Source organism: Agelaius phoeniceus, chromosome 3, assembly GCF_051311805.1.
Source record: "Agelaius phoeniceus isolate bAgePho1 chromosome 3, bAgePho1.hap1, whole genome shotgun sequence".
NCBI classification, from domain to species: domain Eukaryota; kingdom Metazoa; phylum Chordata; class Aves; order Passeriformes; family Icteridae; genus Agelaius; species Agelaius phoeniceus.
The window spans coordinates 23156363-23181036 of NC_135267.1; positions in this window are offsets into that span (position 1 = coordinate 23156363).

Sequence of the window (24674 nt, forward strand, 5' to 3'; positions counted from 1 at the left end):
TGATTCTACAGTCAGCCTTAAACAATGGACTTTTCAATGAATTTCTCTTGGCAGCTTCATGTTTTTAGCTCCCCCACATAGTATCACCAAGAGGGATGATGCACTAACCTTGTTAATATCTGTGTGAGTAAACTTATTGGCTGCTCAAGAGCTGACTGCTTTTCTGAGGTGGGAACAAGGAATTGAAGAAGGAGTAAAAAAAGAGTAAGGAAAGGGCTAAAAATACATAATGGGAGAAGCAAGAAGGAAATTACAGTAGAAAATAACCCCAAACAAGAAGATGTTCTTGTAAAACCTGGTTTTTAAACTTATATTTTAATGACACTGTGAGGTTCACTACATGGAATTCTTTGATATAGGACAGATGCTTAGGTCAAAATTATTCTTACTTTGTAAAAGAGCTTGCAACTATCTGTTCACTGTAGATACACAAAGAATGAATCTTCTGTTGCTGAGCTGGAGCCAAACTTTAATATCTGGGGTGGAATTTATATCTAATCTCCCTGGGTCTGTCTGGCTCACATACTGAGCTACTGGCCCAGGTAATTTAACATTCTGAAAGGGAAGCACACATGACACAAGCAAAGAAGACTTTGTTCTGATTTAACCTCAGATTAAAATGCTATCATTACACAGATCTGTAAAGATATCATGCTTTAGGGTTTTTTAAAAAATGCCTGTCAAGAACCTTCCTCTTTTCCTAAGAATTCTCTGATTTCCTAAATTGTATAATTTTCCACTGCAGGTTTTAATTCATGTACCATATTTATTTTTGTCCTAAGCTGGGAAATATTAGAAAATTATGGTAAAATAATTTTTGATGATCATGATTACTTTGCAGCAGCTGCTTTTCCTAGGCTTTTGTCCTTAGTTACTTCTTTATCTGTTTTGGCCTTCCTTCTTAATAGCTATTCCTGTCTTCTCAGAGGTAAATTGTGAGGAAAATTAAAATGAATAGTGATTTTATATATTTTCTTGGCTTGTTAATTTTTATTTGATGAAAAGTTTGTATGCTTTGATGAAAATATTTTTGTATATAATTTTCAGTTGGACCAGTACAGCTGCAGTATTTTTTCTCTTTTACCATCATCTTTTGAACACGGGATATTTGTCTCTTGGCTCTATTTTCATGTGTTATGCAAATGAGAAGGTTTTATTTTCTTTTGAAAAACACAAGGACTGAGCGCAACCCTGCAAAACCAGCAAGAATGTATCTCACCATCTAAGTACTCCCACTGAAATTTTAATACACTTAAAGTCTGGTCTTTCACTGGGAATTTATGTGGAAGTGAGAGCATGAAATGTTTTCTTAAGTCTGTTAAAATGCATTGGATGCATAATCTCAGAAATATAGTAAGCAGCTCATGTTGCATTTTAGTTTTGTCAGAGTTTAGTTGGCCTTTGGAGTCCCTTTTTATGAAATGGGTGTAATATTAACCTTAAAACCACTGGACAGTCAAAGTTTTTCTCCCACTTGAGTTTTAGGAAGTTTCAGAATATCCAACCTTATGTAAAAAAATCTCATAGACTCATATGGAGTCCATCAATAGATTATACCAAATTTACTATGGATTATATGTCAGCAGAAGGAATTAAAGTTGATGAGAAGTAGTGTATTTATTTATGAGATTTATGTGAGTTTTGTGCAAGTTTGTCACAAAAGGTAATACAGGAACTCTTAACTAACTTTATGTGGATTGGAAGCTATTAGATTAAGTAAACCATCTAGCAGTCATACTTATAAAAGTTATTTTCTGACTGACAGACACAATGCTGGTACACGATTTATGTACACAGTAAGCAAAACTGGTAGCATTACATGTGGCTATAAAATCTTCTTGGCATTCATAATTGTAAAAAAACTTGGGCAACTCAGCTGAAGTGACTAAAAGAATGCACTGGTGTATTGTAACAACTAAAAACCAGACACTGCATTTTAAAAAAAGGAGCTTTGAGTAAAAAGTTGCTATTGCAAAATACTTAGAGCTGTTTATAATTCCCTGACCTATAAAGTGACAATAATAAATGACACACAAAGGATTTTTCTCTTATTCCTATAGTTTCTGGCAAACAAATAGCTATAATGACTTTTCCAGGACTATGTCTTTAAAAAAAATCTTGTTAAATAGTATTTACACTACAGCTGGAGTTCCTCTGTGTAAATGTCTTACTGTTTAAACAGCCTAATGCCCAATTCAGTTGTGAATCATACTGAGAATTAGAAGAGGGAAAGAAAACTTTAATGAAATCCTGATATTTAAAGGATTAGAAACCAGCTCTTGCTGGGATTGCAAGAGAGTACAGAGCTTTAATAACCCTCTGATTTGGCCTTATTATCATACAGAGCAATATATCCCGGGGGCCCAGTCCCCAGGGACACGGGGTGCCCGAAGGCTAAGCTAGCTCAGGCCGGTAGCCACGGGCCAAACCCCACAGCAAGACTGGGGGCTATCAATCAGCTCTTACAGTCATTGCAAGCTCTTAGGATTTCACCTCGTGCTTGCTAGGTAAGTTTGCCCTTGGCTTGAGGCTGCAGCAGATGGCAAAGAGGGGAGAAGGAGAGGCGCTGGCTGGTTCCACAGAGATGGCTTTATTGGGGAAGTCTGTGAAGGGTCCCAGCTCTTCTTCTGTCGAATGGGCTAAAGTATGCTTCTTTTATAGGGCTTGGGGGGATCCAGATTTCACCAATGGTAAGGGTTAAAGTAACCTTATAGGGTTACAGAGATAGGCTATGGGGCAGGGGTCAGGGAGACAGGAATTTATTTGCTGCTGTGTCAGCATTCCTATTGTTCAGATCCTCCATGGTGCCTTTCCCAGGTCCATGGGGTTTACTACAGAGCTTCAGCATATAAATTCACAAACCTTTTCTCATAAGTTTCCTGCTGACAGAAGACAACTGCATACTGTAATTAGACCAACAAAAGAAGGGAAAAAGACCTCAACAAAACCAAACTGGAAAGAAAAAGGAATTATACTTGGCTTTGTCATTTCTGAAGCTGAAGGGCAGGGGACCAGGGCAGGACAGTAAAAATATCCTTTTGTACATCTGCAGGGTTATTTAAAAAAAACACAAACAAAAACATCTGACAGCAAGGTTCCTAGCCTCCATCTGTATCATGGAAAACCTCTCATAGTATCTGAGAATGTACAAAATTATTTCAGTTACCCAGAAGCTATCTGTGATGGGTACACTTGACTCCAGGCTGTACTTTGGTTCAGGCTGGCTAAGAAGCAACAGAGACCTCATACCCTGTGATGAAGCTGCAGGCTGGAATATTCCTTACCTGAGACTGAGATCCTTCCTTGCTCAAGGTGGAGACACCCCTTACTTGTGACAGATCCTCAGTGACTGATAACACACTGAATTAATACTGAAAAACCATTATTAACCCATGTAACTATTCAATATTATTATAAACATTGTATAGCTAATCCATTAGGCATAAACCATTGTCTAAATCAGAGATTAAGATTGGATCTAGCCACACCTATGCTCCATCTAGAGTTTTGGGATGAAATGTGTCCTCTCTGGACCTCATGAATCAAGGAGAGGGTCTTCCTTACCCCTTGTGCCTCCAGGCTCTGTGTGGATCATTCCAAAATGTGTTACATTCCATCAAATTTATTGAACTCTCTTAAATTACTGTTTCACTTGAATAAAACCTGTTACTGCTTCTCTCTTTTGAGTGATGTGCATTCCACTCTTCCATGACACCAGCTGAACTGAGCAGCTACACCACAAGTCAGAGGAAGCTATGACATCCTTTCCCAGGACTGTGAGAGATTCAGTTTGGCTAGCTGGAGACTCTGAAGGTAGAAAGAAGTCTCACAAGAAAACTAGCTGGATCAGCTTAAACAGCAGCTGTAAGCATTTGTTATTGCAAAAAGCCCCCAGATATTTCTGTTTATTTCTGTCATGTCCAACTTTTCATCCTCAGCTCCACTTTCCCAAAGGATTTCAAGACAAATTCTCTGCTTTGCTCTACTCTGTATAAAAGGAAGCAATTATGTGTTGCACATCATCTCTGAGGATTTCCTGTGGAGGCATGGTGGGTGACCAGGATTAGCACAACCAACTCCTATTCCTGTTTGTGCAGTCTCCCATGCACTAGTAGATCCAAGGGGGACAGAGGAATGGCTGGAAAATGATGTTCTCTGTTTATCCCCAGATGGCATCTGGTTCCAATGGACCCATTTCCATCTGTCACAAAGTTAATTTGAAACATATTTCATTTTAATTTGGATAAATAAATCTGTAATTATGTTGAAAAAGCATAATATATTTAGGACAACTCAGTGAACTTACACATAAAATTAAGTATTATGATTGTTAGCAATTTCTGAATTAAAGATTCTATTAAAAATTATGTCAACCTGATTCAAGTGGGGGAAAAGATGAAGAACATGTTTTTTAGGATACGAGTTTATAATCTGTTCCTTCAAAACTACAACATTTTATCATTCATTAGATTTTTCATCTTGATTTTCTTAGTGTCCTATACCACCCTTCATGCTGAAGTTCTAGCATGGACTTTTTGCCAGTCTAGCACAGGAGAGTTTCAAAAATCCCATGAAGAAATTTGGATATCCAAACTAAATTTTTCCCCTTTATCTGTTGGGTGGAGGGCTGCCTTGTGGATTGTTGCTTCTCCCCAGCCTGTTTTGTATGGGTGTGTAACTGGAACACATTTCTTAGATAGGTATTCTAGGACTTCCTAACAAATTTTTTCCTAACAAAAAAATAAGTCTTCTAATTCTCCTTTGCTCCAAGAAATCCTTGTAGTTTGTCTGGAATGACTGATTTGTTAATTTCCTACTGCAAAGTTCTTGGAGTTCATTCTACCAAGATTAAATGTAATGTGAGTGTGGCAGTTCCAGTCATAGAAGGTTCAGTTTTGTGATATGTGTTTGAGGATTAGAGGATGAGTTTTAGTTTTATAGTCTCTGTGTTGTTTAGGAGCACAGGGCATAGGCAGACGTGGTATGGGAGAAGGCATACAAGTGGTTTATGAGTTCAGTGGGTTAATTTAAATCCCCATTTCAAACATTTGCTATATCCACATGCTATTTATCAAACAATTTGGGGTTGCTAAGGATGTCAGTCCATGAATTCCCATTCCAATCTCTTCAAGTACTTCTGATTAAAATTCAAGGTTAGCTATAGAGTGTTTCCTGGCATCAGCTATACCTGGGAAATCTGTCAGTGCAGTGCTGTGAAATACTTAGAAACAAATTTTTTTGCTGGTCATCTCAAAGTGAATTCCTTGTCTTGTTAAGACTTGCTCTACATCTTTTGCATTAGATTACATTACTGACAATGCAAGTTGTTCCAAAACACATAATTCACAAAATCCTGGTCATGCTGTGACTGCTTTAAACATCACTAAATGGTAAAAGACTTAGTCCATTGGAGGTGCTTGGTTTGTATTGTCCTGTGACCTTTCAATCCTACTTGAAAAAGCAGAAAATAGTGTTTTTTTAAAAATCTAGTTATTTAGATTTCTAACTGGTTCATTAAATGTCATTATATGGCTCAGGAGGAGAACTGTAGATCTCTGAAAAAAGTTTCCTTAAGAGAAAAAATATGAAGCCCAAATCTTCCTGCAGGTTTTAATAAGAACATTTCCACTAAAGGTAGGAAGAAAGAAAAAGCACCTCTGTTCCTGAAGATGAGTTTCAGGTCACTAGCATGAAAAAGTATGGCACAGCAGGAGTTTAGAAACAGACTTGGCACAGTGCAAGAAAGTTTATACTCCAGTGTACTTGCTGTTTTTTGATGGTTCTTATGTTGAGAGTGTGATGTTTTTGGTTTTAGAAAAATCTTGGCTTTGTGTTGAAGTAAAATGCATACGGATGTATATGTATTTCATAAGCCAGAATTTTGTCCAGTTCCACTGAGAAGACCATACTATGACACTGGAGAAAAATGGACAAATTCTATCCAGAATTGCTCAATTTTGATCATAACAGACATACTTTTATTTAGTCCATTCAAAGCAAAGCAGAGTGCCAGGACTGAACAGCAGAAAAAAGCTTCCAGTCACTGAAGTATTGCTTTTCTTAATTTTTTTTAAGAGTGCCTCAGAACTGGTCTCATCAAAGCATTTCAAATTAAATTTATACAGTACTTTTTGAAACTAATGTTTTTTATTAAAAAAATAATTAAGTGGAAAATTTTCATGTTCTTGGATGAGTACGGAAGATTTTGGGGCAGCTAAGGTTTCTAATTTCCTTCATAATTTTTTTATGGACATTCTATTTTAAAAGTAAAATATGATGGTTTTTAAAGACCCAGGTTGTTTTGCATGAGAAATTTTCTTGCACTATATTCCCTAGGTATTTATGATATGAATTATTACATAACTGAAAGCTAAATTTGCGAATCATTTGCTTGGCCTGATGAAGACATTAATATTCCCCAGTGCCAGAGGAAAAGTGGAGCATGCACCTTACATGCAGTCCCAGAGAGTCCTCCACACAGCTCCTTTGGCTGATGGGAATCTGGCATATGCTCCTCCTGCACCTGCTGCTTTGCTCTTGCTCAGGGACATATTGTTGCTCTCACATCATCTGCTTCTGATCAGCTTTCAACATCTGCCAAAAACCAAAGGACACATGCAAGACTCTCTGTAGTGGAATGGGAGCAAATACATTTTCTTCCCCATGAAAAATGTGCTCCTACACAAGAACTATCAAGTACCATACTCTGTGTTACCATAAGCAGATCCTTCTTGAGAGACCTTTGGTATCAGATTTGGACTGGTATCAAGGCCTTGTTAACTGGAGCTTTTCCATTGATCCTGATGGCTTCTGAATGAGGCCCCATCAAAGACACTGGCAGAGGTTCAAACAGTCTCTGATGAATAACAAAGGCATTCCCAAGCAGCTGCCACTGTTCATGTGCAGTCTTGTCTGACTCAGGAGACCAGCCCATGGAAAAGAAGAAAGGTAAGAAGTGGAAAAGCACAGGGTGATAAAAGCAGCATTAATGTACTTAAAATTTAAAAACTACCAACAAATTGTTTGATCTTCATGAAAACTAAGTAAACTAAGTGCAGTTGCCATTGTGAATTTATTTTATTTTATTTTACATTTTATATATTTTAGTTTAGTTTATCCATTTTTATTTTATTTTATTTTATTTTATTTTATTTTATTTTATTTTATTTTATTTTATTTTATTTTAATTTATTTTATTTTATTTTATTTTATTCTTTTAGTTTTTGCTGTTTGCTATAAGGGCATAGGTAGAAACTCAAACTTAGTACTGCCCCTCAGCCCTGCCACTTCCAAAAATATATGCACCATCCTTGTGCTGATGGTAGAAAATAAAATAACTCTTCTGGAAGCAATATGTGTTTTCTCTGTGTTCTAGAGACATGAGTATCTTTCTTTGAACCAGTCTGTTAGAGAAGTAGTGGAAAAGCAGCTTTGAAGGAACCTATTAGCACGCTGAATGACATAAATCATTCTGTAAGTCAGACTTTAAGTGCTCTGCACAGTGATACAGGCATCTGTCACTGGGTTATTTTAAGGGAAAATGCTAAGTAGATTCTTGTTAGGTCCACCTTTACTCTACTTAGGGACAAACCAGAGAAAAGTGTGCTAAAACTTTAATGTTTTCACCTATCAACCAAAATCACCTTTCTCACAGAATATTTTCTCTGAGCTTTTTTTCCATTATGATTAAAACACCTCCCAAAAAGCAGTACAGAATATTTTCCACAAGATTTTCTAGAGAAAATAAAACATTCTTTGTAATGCACACCACAGACATTGTCATGCTATGAGTGACTGCACATTCAGTTGCATTCCATGAAATTATCGTGGGATTAGGAGACATTCAGGGTAAACCCAGTCTCCCTTCCAAATTATTGAAACCAAGATTACTACCTGGGCACTGGAAAGGAAGAGGGAATAATTATCTGTTTGGCATTCCATAATAATAGATGTTCTGTGTTTAATTAGGGAACCTGTGCTCTACTCGCTGCTTGCTTAATGTGAGATCTGTGAGGACTTTTAAGGCACAGAAGGCTCCTGGGAACAGTATGGCTTGAATTTCTTTTAACTGTTGGATGATTGCTTATAGCACACAGTTTTAAACTGAGTAGAAAATAAATGGAGTCTAATGCATATCTTTGCTCTCAGTATACTCCAACAGGTCTCAATAAAATAAATAACCATAAGATTTTTTTTTGCATTTGTGTGTGTCTCTGTGTGTGTGTATACACATTTTATGTATTTTATCTACATCAAAAATTGTTATGGGCAAGTGACTGACTAAAATTCTAAGGGTTCCAGTCCCTTCCACGAAAAGTCTAATGTGTTTTACAGAAATCAGAAGTGTGATGATGTACATTTAACCAGTATGACTAATATGATGGTACATGGCAACAGAGAAAAGAGAAATAATAATAAAGTTTTACTTGAGAAAATAACCTTATGCTTTATTTCAGGGGTCCCTTTGTCCCCTTTGTCCCTCTGTATGATCCCACCAGCAGTTGTAGCAACACCCAGGATATGAGCTAGGAAAAATGCTTGCCAGAACATAAACTGCAAGAAAACATTGGTTATTTTATTTTCTACCATCAGCACAAGGATGGTGCATACATCTTGGTGCAGGTGGCAGGAATCCAGCTTACATGTGCAACAATGGTCTGAAAAACTACCTTACACAATAGCTTGTAAATTTTATTCACACAAAGATGAAATATCTCCTAGTTCTTATCTAGTCTTCAATACATTACATGGTTACAGGCAGACCAATAGATTTCCTGGATGATGGTTGACAGAAAACAATGAACAAACGAAATATCTGACATTAAAATATGACAGAACTGAACATGGATATCTGGAGTTGTGGAATTTTAGCAGTTCTCTCCGTCTACACAAAATCTTTTCTCTCTTCTATTTGGAGGATTTCTGAATTTTCAAGAGATAAGCTCCAGAAAACCAGCATCTCATAGATGGGAACAGCTCTATATACTTCCACTTTTATATGCTCCCCCTTTTACTCATATGCACACATGCAGAGACTGGCACAAGGGGCAGTTTTACACGAGGTGAGATGTTACAGCACCCTTCACACAGAGCCAAGTCTTGATACCTTCCAACAAATAATCCCATCTAGCTTTTATTTCTTCTCATTTCCCACCTTTGCAGGGAAGTGTTGTCGTGCATAACATCACCAGACACTGCCTTCAAATGTCCTTTGACATTTTTAAATTACGCTGAAATCCCTTAGCAGATATGTTACAGTCTTTAAAGTAGTTATTGGGAAGGATACACAAGGCCTTTTTTGTGCTCAGCAATATCCTTATTTCTGGCTGGCCTAAAGACCAGTGCTGTGGAAAGGAACATCAGGCAAGGAGGTTTGAAAACAGCTAGGAGGAACACAGCGTTCCAAGTCTGAATATCTCCAAAAATACTTCCAAAGCAGCTTAGCATGAGTGAGAGTTAAAAGAATGAGCAAAGAGGAGAGGGACTGGCTAAAGGACTGAGTTTTTCCAGACAGGGAAGTATAACTAGCATTTGTTTGTTTTTCAAAGAAAAATCCCACACTGTATCTGAACGCCAGACTCCCTTATAAAGGGACCCACATAAATCACTCTCCTCCCCTCTCCCTGTCTCTGCACTGTGAACCCTGCCCAGAGCGACAGACTGCTCCTCTTCTGCTCCTGTAAGGGCCTCTGAGCTCCCTCTCTGCTGTTTGTCTGCAGTGAATCATCCCAGGATGTGAACCAGGAAAAGCAGGCTAAACTGTCTCCTGCTAGGAGGGAGGGGAAAAAAGGGACCCACGTGTTCCAAAAGTATCTGAGTGTCTGGTTCTCTCTGAAAGGGAGAAATAACTGCAGGACTGGATTTCAGAAGACCACAAAATTTTAAACACCAGGGATGTTTTCAATAAACACTGAAGATGTTTGGCTCATAAGCTTGTTCAGATTATGCATCTCAGTCTGCACACTGCGGAAATGTGTCTCCACAACATATGTCAGCAACCTGAGCATTCAGTTGCACTGAGTTTCTCGGTGCTGGAACAACCTGGAATCTGCTGCTCTCACTTCTTGCTGCTGGCACCCATGACTGTCATTTGCCTGAAGGCACCAGACTAGGAGGGAGGCTGAGGGGAGGGCGAAGAGGCAGCCAAAGAGTTCACCTTGATGCGTGTGCTCCTGGGCCTTCATTGACTTCTTAGAGCAGATTCTCCCATCTATTTCCCTGTTTCTGCTCCACTGTCTTCCTTTACCTAGGCTGGAGCATGACTGTTTTTTAAGAACTCATGTAAACTTGTATTTTTTGGCTTACTCCTTTAGCTCCTGCTCTTCTCTGGAAAAGTTTTACTTCCTCAAAGATAAGACTGAAGTCTTATCATTATAACTGCTGTGGGCTTCAGATAAAGCAAAAGTACAACAAAATAAAACCTTTTTTTCATTATCTTCTTTGATCTGTCTGCACCATACCTGCTTCTAAGTTTAGGACTCACCCTGCTTGGTGAGACACAGCTTCTAGTGAAGAATGTGCTGAGAAATCATTGTACAAGAGCTGCCTCCGCTGTGTCAAAGCCTGGAGTTTTAAACCTGTCAAATAACTATCTATCAAGGTTTTAATAAACATGTTATATGGTTTTAACTAACAAGGTTTTAATAAACATGTCAATAACATAAAAATTAATTTTCCTGATGGCAGAAATTGCCATGAAAGCCATTCAGAGACTTTGCAAGGAAATTGCACAGATGTATATTAGTAACTTATGTACCAAAACTAACAGTAAATACAAAAATAACAACAAAGGTATTCAACAGAGATGAAAAACACTTGGCTGTTAGAAGAGAGTTCAGTTTTCAAAAGAAATGTTTTAATTCTATGAGATAATGCCAGATAATAGCACCCACTGGGTAGCCCTGTTAATCTCAGATGGAAAAAGATTAAATTTTCTACTATGTGAGCTTGGCCTAACTGTATTTTTGCTTTTGAAAACATCTTAAGCAAAAGGTACAATAAAAAGGAGTTCTTTTAACTTCAAACTACTGAACAGTTTTTTTGGCATCTGACAGAGTTAAAAAGATATTCTAGTTTCAAGTATAAGTGCAGTGGAACTGGGGCTTTACCTGCAGCAATTATTTGTATATCAGTAAAGCAACTAGCAACAATAGTAAGCTGTTACATAAGAAATAATTTTTTTTTAGATTAGAATGAATGCAAGGTTAAGATGATTTTCAGGATGATGAGGACACTTCCCCATACACATTAAATTTGATTTCCTTCTTCTGTGCATTACCTGGCACTGAAGGTGCAGAGCCTCAATGCACCATCTCTTTTCATGTGAAGAGAGAGAATTACAGCACACAGCCAGGCAGCCACAACTTGGAGACAGCCCCCCTGCTACCCACACCATGGGCTGAGCACAGATACACCACTGTCTGGCATGCTGGAGGAGAAAGGGAGCACACATAGTGGCTTTCAGAAGTGCAAGGTTAACCTGATATGCTCAGCTGTGGAACTTACAAAATGATTCAGAAGGAGATGCCAGTTGCACTACAGAGAATCTGGAGTTCCTTCACTTTTACAGTGAGGCAACTGTGTACAAACTTGGCAGGGCACTGTGCTTTCCAGTGCAGGAGCAGGGGAGCTATGTTCTAAGCCCATGTTTGAAGATAATCACTCTATAGAGACTGGAAATTGCTAATTAGTGCCATACATAAGTTAATGACTTTTTTTGCTGCAGCTTCAAGATATCAATAAATGTGCAGAAGGCCATTTCCCATTCCTTTCTGTATTACTGGTAATTTCATAGCCATGAATTTCAGACAATTTTCTTTCTTTTTTTCCTAATTTGTTATCACTCCCTCAGTACCCATCTCATGGTGACCCACAACCCCTGCAACTTCCACAGGACTGATTAAAAGGCAGGAGTGTGGTTTGCTAAAAATAATGAGGAGCTCTACACAGAAGTCAGGATCATTATTACTGAGGGCTAGCTAGCAGAGTCTGCCAACTTTTGGTTTATGAAATCATAACATACAGCTTATACACACCACTATAAGTGCTCTATATCTAGTAAATCCTGTTAATGTCTGTGGGTCTGTACTGTTTAAATTCATTATCTCCTTAAACTGCAATTCATACAAATTCCAAGGACTACTCTTCCTATCTACTGCCAGGGGAGGTATTTGGGACACATTTTGCACTGTGTTGCTTTATGAAATGACAGGTGGGCTTTCAAAACTTGTAAAGATATTCCAGAATTAACAACTATCTCAGGAAAAAAAAATCTGTCGGAGTCTGACTATAACTGGGGGGAAGCATGTATTGATTTACAGCATTACTTTGTACTGCTGACAAGCACTACAAAGTAAGGCTGTAAATCAATAATATATGATTGTATAGTAGATCCCCAGGCATAATCCATGTTTCACCTGAGATTATTACTTCCCAAAGAGGAAGAAAGCTGGTTTTGATTGCAGTATGGACACTAAGGACACTCTTCTATTGCCCAGTGTAGAAGAGCAGGGGAAAAGTGATGGAAGCTAACTTTGGGGATCTTCTCCTGAGGAGGTGGTATATGAGGGAGAAAAGGATAAATTCACTTCATTCCCTGCATGTGAAAAGGGCCCAGCACACAGCAAGGGATTGCCACCACCAGGGAGTGGATCTGCAATCTCCTGTGGTGATCCCTGATCAGCAGTAGCTCAGGATGTCCTGTATGAAGGTTTGGGACCATGAATTTCAGGCCAGAAAAGAGAGCTGGAGGTTGATCCTCTTGGGAAAGCAGATCCTCACAGTGTCCTACACAAAGACAAAGTTAAGACTGCTTAGTATGGCAATGTAAGTATTATAGCTCAGGTTCCATAGATCCAGGCTTTTCAGTTGTCATGGAAACTGTCCTGGGACTGGTCCATTAAGGGTAGCATGGAGTCAAGACTTCTCACCATTTGCTATGGTTCATCCTTTTTGTGCTTTTGGCTGAGTCATGAGAAGGGCCCTGGGGAAACCTAGGTTCCATCTATAACTCTGCACCCCCCAAGCTGTGCTAAAGAACCTGCTGTTGCTATAACAGCCCTGGAAAAGGACTGCTGAGGAGATTGTGGACTGTGTGTGTGCAGGGGTAGGCAGGGCATAACCCATGTAAAAGGTCAAGAGCTGACTCCCTGAGTGGGTGAACGAAGTCAGAAATATTGTTTGGAGCTCTCAAGACTCACTTCTCTGTCTTTGGTCTCTGTTTCAATCCACACAGAATTCTCAGACACCTGAGAGGGCAATCTCTCTTCAGAGATATTGCTGCCACAGAGAGAGAGAACATCTTGCATGGGACTTTGGTGTGGAAGAGAGAGCAAATGGAACAGGCTTGATATGGAATGTAAACTGGTTTTGAGCCAAGTCCATAATCACTTGTGCATGTAAAGTTGGGGTCATTCTGCCAGAATAAGAAAATAAAAATGCCCCATGGGTCAGTGGAAATGTCCATCAGTGCTGGCAGTGGCTGTGGAGGAAGCCAGGCAGGAGATCATGTGAGCCTCAGTCTGCAGTCCATCCCACTGGGACCTCCCCAGCAGTCACAGCATCTTTGGAGAGAATGCCAGAGTTCAGGAGGTCAGAAGATCTTCAGGATCAAACCTGGCAGACCACCAGTGCTAGAGTGGGGTGTTTGCTCACTTATCAAGACTCAGTTTGCAAACACCTCTGCAGAGGGTGTGCCTTGAGGTGTCCCCTCATGCAAGAAACAGCTAGGAAGATAAATCTCAGACTTTGCCTACCCTGGTTTGGAGACAGCTGTGGCTGGGTTGCTTTTCCTGTTCATTGTCATGAGTTAAGGGACTGCAGGAATGAAGGAAAATGAAATGCAATTAATTATGTAGTATTGCCACTGCTGCTTCAGGTTTGTGATATTTATTGGTGATACTGAAATAATAGCTAGTCAGAAATTCTTTGACAAACTGTTTTGATTTTTTTTTTTTTGTCAGTGAGGTTTCCTTGTGGCAAAGATTTGAACTCAAAGCAAAAATGTCTTTTTGAATATGTCTCTAAGACTCTTTCTACATCTTCTCCTTACCTCAAACTTTCTTCCATAGGAAAGCAAATTTTTTACTGAATTTTGCTATGAGGCATACCTATATGAAAGGAAGTCTGCTGTTAGCTTTTGGACTGGGACTAAGATGAACTAGAAAAGTAACTGAGAGCCAAAATAAAGACATATATTTTATGTTAAGTCAGTTCTGAATGTCAATTGACTCACGAAAATGAACAACTGCCCATATGCCAGACTACTCTCTGAGAAAAAGATATGCAACTTTTTAATGCAGAATTAAAAAAAAATACTTGTTAATTATCTAATAGATGATTAATAAATGCCTGAAGTAAATTTTTAAAATACCAAAGCAACATAATTTCTGGTTTTTGAAATAGATTAAAATATTTATGATTTAAGAAAAAAAGTATCTTAAAAAGCAAATATTATAAAATTAAATACAGTTTTCTATTCAGGAATTTACTGTTCCTATCCCCTGTTTAAGTCTGGAACATTTCATCTTCAATAAATATTTCTATTCGTACATGGTCTTCTGGAACAGTCCCAGTTTAAATGAAAAGACCAACTTCTTCTAGATTGCCACCTCATTTATACAAGGCTGGCTGGAAAAAGTAAACTGAATGAGTTTGGCCTCATTTTTCTAATCCTTAATTTATGCAGCAATACACATTTACATATTAGTTCAAGAGGGCTTTTTCAGGACTAGCCTCTGAAGAAAGGAAGTACAGGTCTGAACATTTTTGCTTTGCCAATTTCCTTAAAAAGAGAAAAAAAGGAGCAGAAGTGCTCAGAAAATTTCTGCAAATTCCATCCAGGTGTCATGAACTCAGATAACCCTTTGAAGGATTTTTAAAGAACTAACTTTAAAATAAAAATTATCTGTTGTCTCTTTGGTTTTCCTAGATGTTAGAATGTGAAATCATTATTTTTAATATTTTCTGGAAAACAGAAAGGTACAAGTAGGAAAGTTGAATATGGGGAGTTGGGATTTTCAAGCCTAGGAAGTGTTTGAATGTGGGGAGTTGGGATTTTCAAGCCTAGTACACTTGTGTTTCTTCTTATTTTTGCCCTTTTTTTAATAAAAAGAATTAACAATAAGGGACAGGAAAATTTAGTGATGATACTTGAGAATAGACAAGATGAAACACTGAGCTTGAAGGGCAGATGTCAGTGGAACAAAATCCAAGTAGAAGGTGAGTGCTGATGGTAGTTCTCAGGGGGTAATCCGGGGCCAATGAGTGTTTACATGCACCCTTGGTAATTTACTTTACAAATAAAAGCCATATGAATGAAACTGTCAGTAAAGTGCAGGGCAGGGCTGCAACTCAGAGGAACCTCATCAAGCTGGAGAAATGGGCTGACAGGAACCTCATGAAGAATAGTGGAAGAGTAACCAGTGCCTGCCAGCTGAGTGAGGGCATCCTTCCCTTCTGGCCAGCACAGCTGGGGTACATCTGGAGTTCTGGGTCCAGGTCTGGGACCCCAGTGCAAGAGAGACAAGGACACACACAGGGAGGTACTTCAGTGAAGATCCATGCAGAAGGTGGAACAGTGGAGCACATGATGCATGAGGAAACACTGAGAAAAGCTGGTTTGTTCAGCCTGGAGAAAAGGGGTTCAGCAAGATTTCATTGCAAACTTCCACTAGCTGAATGGAAGGTACAGAGAAGCCAGAGCCGGGCTGCTCTTGGAGTTACAAAGCAAAAGGACAAGGGACACCAGACCTGAGTAGAAGCAAGCAAAATTTAGACTTTTCATAAGGAAAGTTTATTTGCTGCGAAGGTTATCAAACACTGTAAGAGGAAGCCTGAAGATATGTGGGTCGTCTTCACCCCTGCAGGCATTGAGAATTCAACTGGATGCAGCTCTGAGCAATTTGCTGAAATTTCACACTTGTCCTAGCTTTGAATAAGGGTTCAGGCAAGAAAACCTTCAGATATCCCTTTCAATGTGCATTATTCTTTGACTGTATGTTATCTTGTAATTCATGATGACTTGATATGAAAACAACAGATAACATTACATATAAAAATTTTACTAGCTGGAAAATCTTACAAGACAGGAAAGAAAGATGGGGTTAAGAAAAAATGTACATAATATGCCCTCAGTGAATACACAGAATTTTGTACCATACATGAGAGAGAAAGAGGGATACAATGATGAGCAATATCAGGGACTGGACCTGTGCACATATGAGGTTGCTTTGTCCAAGTGGTTAGCAGGAGAGGGTGTGCCCAGGTGATTGCCCCTATGGGCTGAATTCAGTCCATTCCCTACATGCCATTTAAGCTATTTTGCAGATTATATACCACCATAATATGAAAATACAGTCTGGTTTATTTTTAATCTAGGCATAATCACAGAATGTGCCACAACCCTCGTAAATCTCATTTGTGGATTGAACCGCTTGTGATTTTTCCATGCTTGTTCTGATGCTTCTTATGTTTTACATTTGTCCTTTACATAATAGGGAACCTTCATCAAATGCTGATGTAATTACCATTAGAAGCATAAACAATTTCTGAAACAAAGTCAAAGCAGTTGCTAGGGAAAGAAATTATTTGAAGCTTTGAAACATTTTTTCCAATTTCCTTGGTAGTTTTCATGAAGTATGTAAATGTTAAACACGTACAACTTAATGCTCTGATGGCCTGTCTTAGTAGAGAGCAAATCTGTCAAAACTTTAGTGGAGAGATAGTCTGCATAAAAGCTATCAACAGTAATTAAAGGTCTCTCCTTCTTTTATACAGTGATTGTCTCCAGCTGTCTAATTGATGTAAGCAAAGTCATTCATCCTTCTCTTCCCCTTCCCCTTCCCCTTCCCCTTCCCCTTCCCCTTCCCCTTCCCCTTCCCCTTCCCCTTCCCCTTCCCCTCCTCCTCCTCACCCCTTATCTTGTCTGGCTTATGGCTAAGTTGTGTTTTAACAAATGAAAAATCTAGTTTTTACTGATTCTTCACAATTTTTGGCAAAAGGATGCTGCTCTGATCTCTACACCAGGGTGCAGGCCTAGTCTTTTGGCTTGGGTATATAATTGGGAATGTGAAACTGAAATGAATAAAAATTAATGAATTGTCTTTTAAGAGTAAAATGACCTGTTCTTAAAATCTGCTTTTTCCTTCCTCCACTTCTCTTTCATTACCAAAAAAGAATGAAAAAGAAAAAGAAAAAGAAAAAGAAAAAGATAAAAAAGAAAAAGGAGAGAGGAGAGGAGAGGAGAGGAGAGGAGAGGAGAGGAGAGGAGAGGAGAGGAGAGGAGAGGAGAGGAGAGGAGAGGAGAGGAGAGGAGAAGAGAAGAGAAGAGAAGAGAAGAGAAGAGAAGAGAAGAGAAGAGAAGAGAAGAGAAGAGAAGAGAAGAGAAGAGAAGAGAAGAGAAGAGAAGAGAAGAGAAGAGAAGAGTTTTTTGATAGTTTTTCTCACTTAAACTCATCATCCTGTCTTTTTAATCAGCTCATGCAGTATGCTGAAGGGATGGTGCTGTTCAGGCAGGGTGTTGTGACTTCAGATTGCAGCTCACTCTGAGCAGATCTTTGAGGCATTTCTGGAAATGTGAATCTTTACAGCAAGCAGAGACAGGGCAGGGGCACAGAGTTCAGATCCAGACATGCATCACAATGTGAGTGCCGACCCAGTTGAAGCTCACAAAAAGATCTGTCAGCTGGAAAAGCTGCTCTCAGGGTCTGGTAAAATGCTCAGGAAAAACCAAGCGTGCTTTGAACACTGCCAGTGCATCACTTGCTGCTTTTTTAAATTGAGATAAATTTGGAATCAGGGTCACAGATAAACACTGAGCCCAGAGTGAGCACTGGCAGGAATAAGTGGGAAGCACTGCTGTTATACATTACAAAGATTTAATCTTCCTGGAAACTTTATTTAGCTGGATATTTACTATTGCAGATCATGTGAATACTCAGAAAACCAAGTGCCTGTTAGATAGTTTGGCTTTTCAAATTTTATTTCGGAATATCATCAGAATAGTGAAAGTCTAATATTCAAAATCTAATTTTCTGATGAGTTAAAGAATGGAATAAAGAGGCTGAATTTTTATTTCATTATCTATTAAGATTATTTTTGTTTATTAAAAATTGCTTATAAACTAACTAGTTTGGAAATTTTGCGTATTACTTTCATTTCTACGTTTTGGCTTTGTCCTTCCTTATATATACTACACTTTCTGAGATGAAAGAAGTGAAGAAGAACAAATCTTTAAGGTAAAATACCCAATTCCATTATAAAAAATAATAAATTGAAAATAGCGCAAATATTTTTGCAAAAGTTTTGGAAAATTGAAAATTTTTATTAAAAATGAAATGCATTAAAGAAAATTAGTTGGATCAGAGAAATATAAATAGCATTTATCCAAGTTATAATAATTATTGTTTCTTGCTATCTAAATATATTTATATTATATATATATATATGTGTGTGTGTGTGTGTGTGTGTGTGTGTGTATTTTTATGCATATGTGTATGTGTAGGTGTGTATATGTATATATAATAATAGTTTGTATGGTATTCAATTTTGTATTTGCACATAGAGTCAGAAGAAGGGTAATGAAAAATCACTCCAGCCTAAATGATTAGATGCTTGCAGTTGTAACTCAATCTGGGAACAAAATTAATTACTAAACATTAATTAATGGTTGACTTTTAAGAACCAGTAAGGTCAGCTTTGGTGTAACCTGAAGGATTGCAAATTAACAGTTTTATCCTTTAACCTTTTATTTTGGGACTAACAAGATGCTTGCTCCCAATTACTAAGCCATTCCTTTTGTACTTTTAAAATATTGGGGCTACATTATCAGGTGTCCACTTTGAAGTGTGCCTAGTTCTGCCCAGTAAGTGAAAAATTATGAGTGACTCCAAGAAAAATCCTCTTCCCTCAGCAATTACAAAAGATCATCATGACTGCTAGCATGAATACATACAGGAACACTTTGCAGTAGAAATTTTCTTAGAATTGCTCTTATACAAGAATATAGTAAAAGAGATTTCTGACTTACCAGCCTTAAATAACTCCTTAAATAACATCAGTTAATAGGTAAGCATGAGGGATGTCTGGATTAAATTATGATTAGTTTTCCATTTACGGTTTCAAAGTTAATATATATATGTAGCAACTTTATTTTCCTTAAGGCAATGGAACTACCCATTGCAGACATGATAGGAAAACTCCCAAATTTCTTGCCTGGGAAAAATCTTTGAGAATAACAGAAACTAGTAATAAAAAATATTAATTGCACTGTTTCCTGTCCCAACAAGAATATTTTCTAATGTTTTTCTAGTTTAATTGGATGTGTCCCAGGCACTGAAGTTTCCCCTTCTGCCTGCACAGGATTCTTTTATTGTCTAACAGATTTCATTATCAGGATGTTTTACCTGTTCTAAACTCCCTTTGTTTCACCCCATTTCTCCTATTAAACATTATTTCCAGACATATCTGCAAAAAAGTGTTTAGTGTGCAAGTGATTAAGCATGAGAGGAGCCATAAATACCAATAATAGACAATAAAATCTACCCTACTACTTTCTCATTTTCTAAGGTGTTTTTAGTCCTAACACTTAATTGCAGCTGACATTTAGACAGAGCCACATTTTAAACCTCAGGCAGGTAGGGAGCAGTCAGATTAATAGTTCATTACCAAATCCTTCATGTTGGCATAAATCCAGTAAGATATGCTAAAGAGTTGTTATGAATTCTTAAAACCCTTTCTCCCTGGATAATTATGTACAATCATTGGAACATCACTGCTGGCATTCTCAATAGCTCACAATTATGTCAAAGTGAAACTGTCTAATATTTGTCAACATTTTTCTCTTTCATCTTTTAATTTCTCTTCATTTTGTTTTTTCTCATAAATATTTGGTGCGATGGAAGCCACATAATTAGTGCTGAAAGCAACAGTTTAAAATGAAGTGTAGTTCTATTATTAACATAAGCATATGTTTCAAATGGGTAATAACTTACTGCATATTATTTTATCATGTTTCTTTATGGAACTCAAATCCTGAAAGAAGATGACTTGTATAATGTCTTATGAAGACCATTTTAAATTTATTTTTGCCTCATTATAGTGATTTTCAGAACATGTATCATTCTGTCTTACACTGCAATTAGATTCTGATGTTTAATTTTTGTTTTAGAGTCTATAAAGGAAAGGACTCTGTACAATAATCCTGACACTTTTGATATAAACTAATGCAAATTAGGGATTTTTTGATGTCAGAGATAAGTAACTGTCCTTGATTAAAAAAAAATTGTGCGAACTTTCAAAAATATTTTTTTCAATACTTTAAGCATATTTTCTGTCTTGAAGATCTGTGAAAGAAAGGAAATTAATTTTTCCATTCTGATTTATTTCAGTTTGAAGATAGTTCATCCATCATGCTGTTAGGAATTTTAGAAAGTACTTCATACCATTTTACTTTTAGGGAGGCAAATAGAAGTAGATGCTGAATGATCTGCTAAAGGACATGCTAATTACTCCACCATATATGCAATTTGTATTGTCATGTGAAATTTGGCTCAGGCAATCAACTTCAAGAATTTTACGAAGAGGTATTTCAAACAGAAATATAACCTGAATATTAATAACAAAAAACAAAATCATAGAGAAAGGTATATTTTAAATTCAAATTTGTACTATAAAACATTTTAAATTAATTTTACTGAAAATTCAAAGTATTAATTACCTCCTCATATCACATTTTCTTGCCTCTGCTACCCAGGCCAATTATTCACACAAATTTATTTCAGAAATGTTGTGAGGGATCATCCAGATGTCCAACTATGACAAGATAAAACTACAAATCAGGATAAGGAAATTTGACCTTGATTTTTTCTCAAGGAACATGTGGTAAAAACTTGAAGGAAAATCATAGGAAATAAGAGACTCAGAGAAATTGTACTAGGCTAGTTTTTCCCTTTTTAATGTCTGAGCCATAGGTCCTGCTTTAGGCATAATTCCTAGGAAAACCAGACTGCTGTAATATTCATAACTGCCTGCAACAGATGTTGAATGCACTTTTCTCCTCTCCCATTCTTACAGATGGAATGTGCATGCTTATGCTCCAGCATACTTGCAAAGGGAGCAGACAGGTCTGTCAGGAGACTCTCACCAAGGAGCATCACAGAAAGCTTCTCTTTTCCTGTACAGACAAAGGCCCCAGGAAGTGGAAGGACTTAATCATGTGTGCATGAATCATGTGCTATTCTCTAACACAAACAGGCTCCTGAAGGGGAGTGTGCTCATATCTAAGGTGATAATATTTAAAATAAAGAAGCAGAATTTGAAGGTAAAGGATCTGTCAGCTTCAGACTAACAGCACGTTTTTCTACTCTAAAAGTTCTTTATTGCAAAAGAAACGTAGAGGTTATAGGGGCATTTCATCTCAGTATTTTTAATTCCCTAAATCCTCTAGGATTACTCCTAGAGGAATAGTCCTTACTTGATTTCTTCAAGTAATATGAGGAAACACAGACCTGTGCAAAGAGTGATTCCTGTCCCCTATCTCAGTCATCTGTCTAGGGCATCACCTTGGGATGACATAAAAGATTTCCATTTTTTTACACTGTCTGCAAAAAAGAATCTGCTGACCACACGAGATTTCAATCATCAGCTTTTAGACAAGAAATTTATTCTATCCATTAGTTTCTCCATCCCTGAGAATCTGGCTTTGAGGCATCTGGGTGCCTATATCTTCTCCCACTGCCCTGCAAATCCTATGTCTCCAGATGTTTCATTAAGCCACAAGAGAGTTGATGCACACTTTTCAAATTCTCTTCAACACAGGATGCTTTATTCATCCTTTCTAAACTTACCACCAAGTTCCAAGTCATTCTGTCAGATACACCACACAGCAAAGACACCTCCTAAAGCATCAGGTGAAGAACAAGGGAATGGACTACGCGGTAAATCGTGATCTAATGAAAGGTGTCCCTGCCCATGGCAGAGGTGTTGGAAACAGATGATTTTTAAAGTCCCTTCCAATCCAAACCATTCTATGATTCAGTTCTATGATTCTATGAGTCATTCATCTTGTGGTAAAGCTCTGTGGCAAAAAGGTAAATCTGCCTGTAAAAGACCAGGTGCTTTCCTAGGTCCCAGGCAAGAAAAGTTAAGGAATTTTAGAGAAGTTGTGTACTGTCCCAAATCTCCATGTCTTCACCTTCAGATGCTGTAATTAGCCCATGTGCATGGCAGCATGTGCATGGTAATTGCACCCACTCAAAAAAGCCCAGAGCAAGAACATTTCTCAAAAACATGACTGCAGCACAACAGGTATGAGTGTGAAGCACATAGACACACGCTGCCTCCTTGTATGACAGCACACCCACCGAACAGCTCTGGTGGGAGGAACATGATTTTGGCAGCAACTCAACTATCTGAAAAACCCTTCTCTGAAGCACTGGGCTTTCTCCAGAGATATGAAAGATAGGGCAAAAGCACCTTGAAATCAGCTGCTGTCTTTGAGCTTTGGCAAAAAGTCGTTTTATCTACTGTCAGAAATCAAATCCTTAATGATCTACTGTCAGAAATCAAATTCTTAATGATAATTTTAAGCAAAAATCACCGAAACACTTTTTTTCCAATCTAAATAACAACTATTCAAAGAGAGGAGTGGCTATAGTCTCAGGAATGTATCAAGTACAAAATAGACAATCCTTTACAAATATACAGCCAAAGAGCAATTTACCAACACTGTTGCAATTAAATATTTATTTGTATATGCAAATGTGCACCAAGTTCAACTATAACCTATACTTCCAAGTCCACCAGTAAACCATGTCTTTTAGATACCTACAGGTATGGTGGTACCAGCATTTCCCTGGGCAGCCAGTTCCAATGACTGGCAATGTTTTCAGTGAAAGCTTTCTCCTAATAGTCAATCTAAGCCTCCCCTGATGTCACTTGAGGTCATTTTGTCTTGTCCTTTCACATGTTGCTTGGGAGAAAGGATTGACCCTCACCCGGCAGTACTGACATGGATGCATTTCTGAATTTTCACAGCCATCTAATTTTAGGCCATCACTACAAACTGTGAGACAACTGTACACAGTGGTGCACCCATTCAAACACAGGAAGACATACCAATGGTTATGAGATGGCTTAAAAGAATAGATGGAATATATTGGATTAAGAAAGAAAGTGGATAAAGTAAGAAAGTGAAATTTAGACCTCGACTGCAGCATAGAACAGATGCATAGGTCGAATAACTAGAATTCACCATGTAGGGCTACTACCTTAATAGTGAATGCACACATCAATTTCTGCCTCAGAAAGGGAAGGGACAAATTGCATTAAAACTACCAGATCATCTTTTGATCCATTATCACAGAGAACTGCAAACAAATCAAATTCCAAGCAAGTAATTTTTTTTTTCCCAAACAGTCATGTTATGCAAATTCTCCTGTGAACCATGGATTACTATTGAGATTCCAGGCAAAAGCTGTCTGTGATGTCTACATAACAGAGTGCACATCAAACGTCAGGATAAAAATCTGCAGCGATAAGGTACTGAGTTGGGACTGCCATGCAGGGACAGATGCCAAGATAATAGCACAAAAACTGTGCTGAGCTGGTTCTCTGTCTGGAATGGAAGATGTGGACTACTGAAGTTGTAAGTTACACAGTAACCTGAAGATGGGAGTGCTGCTGGGGAGAAAGGCAGGTGTATTCCTGAAAGACACTACAGTGCAGTTTCTTGCAAAGCAAAATTGACATCAGAAGCTATGAGAAACCAGCAGAAAAAAAAAATGTGTGCCATTTAAGTTGAGGCTTTGTCTGAGAACAATGAGGTCTCTTAGGTCATGAGCAGAAATGAAAGACACAACTATGTCAACAAGGAGAAATGCTAAACTCTGGTGAAATGTTTAATCAACAAGTAGAGGATGCTTGCACAGGATTCTATGAAAGTCTGCATCCTGAGGTAAATATATCACATTTTTGCCTAAGGAGCTTATAAAAAGTCACTTAATCTCCAAATCTAGGTTTTATTGGAATGTAAAATCCTAAACTAGAACAAAAGACCTAACTCAAACTCTGAATAGAAAATACCTGTACTCTGATAGCTAAGATAGATGACAATATGAGCTTTAAAAACCAATCCTTCTCACTCCTTTTTGCTGTCTCCTTGAATGAAGGACCTCTTCTTCTACACTTATTGTCTTCCACACTTATTTTGTGCTTTCCCAGGTTGCAAGCACTGCATACACTGTTTTTTTCCTGAAGAGGCTTTGCTCTTTGTGGAAATCCTCCAGCCTGAATTCATGAGCAGTCCTTGTGTCTCCCATCTCTTGCTCTGCCCTCATCCAGAGATGATCTGCATGATTGGCACAGCCACCAACTCTTAAGATGATTTTGGCCAAACATTTACCCACCTCTGGTGATTAGTCAAACCCTTGCATGAAGTAAAGTAGTACCCTGTAAGGCAGAAATAAACATATTGACCAGAGGAGTTTCCATCTCTGTATCAGTTATGCTGGTCTTTCTAGCTCTACACATTGAGAGAAGGGCTTGATACCACCAGCAGTATTGTCTTACATTCCAAAGATGGAATACCAGCAAAAACCAAGTGTTACAAACATGTGAGCCCTTAAATCATTTGAAGCGGGCAACCACATTCCTTTGCACTTTTCATGTAAGTGAAT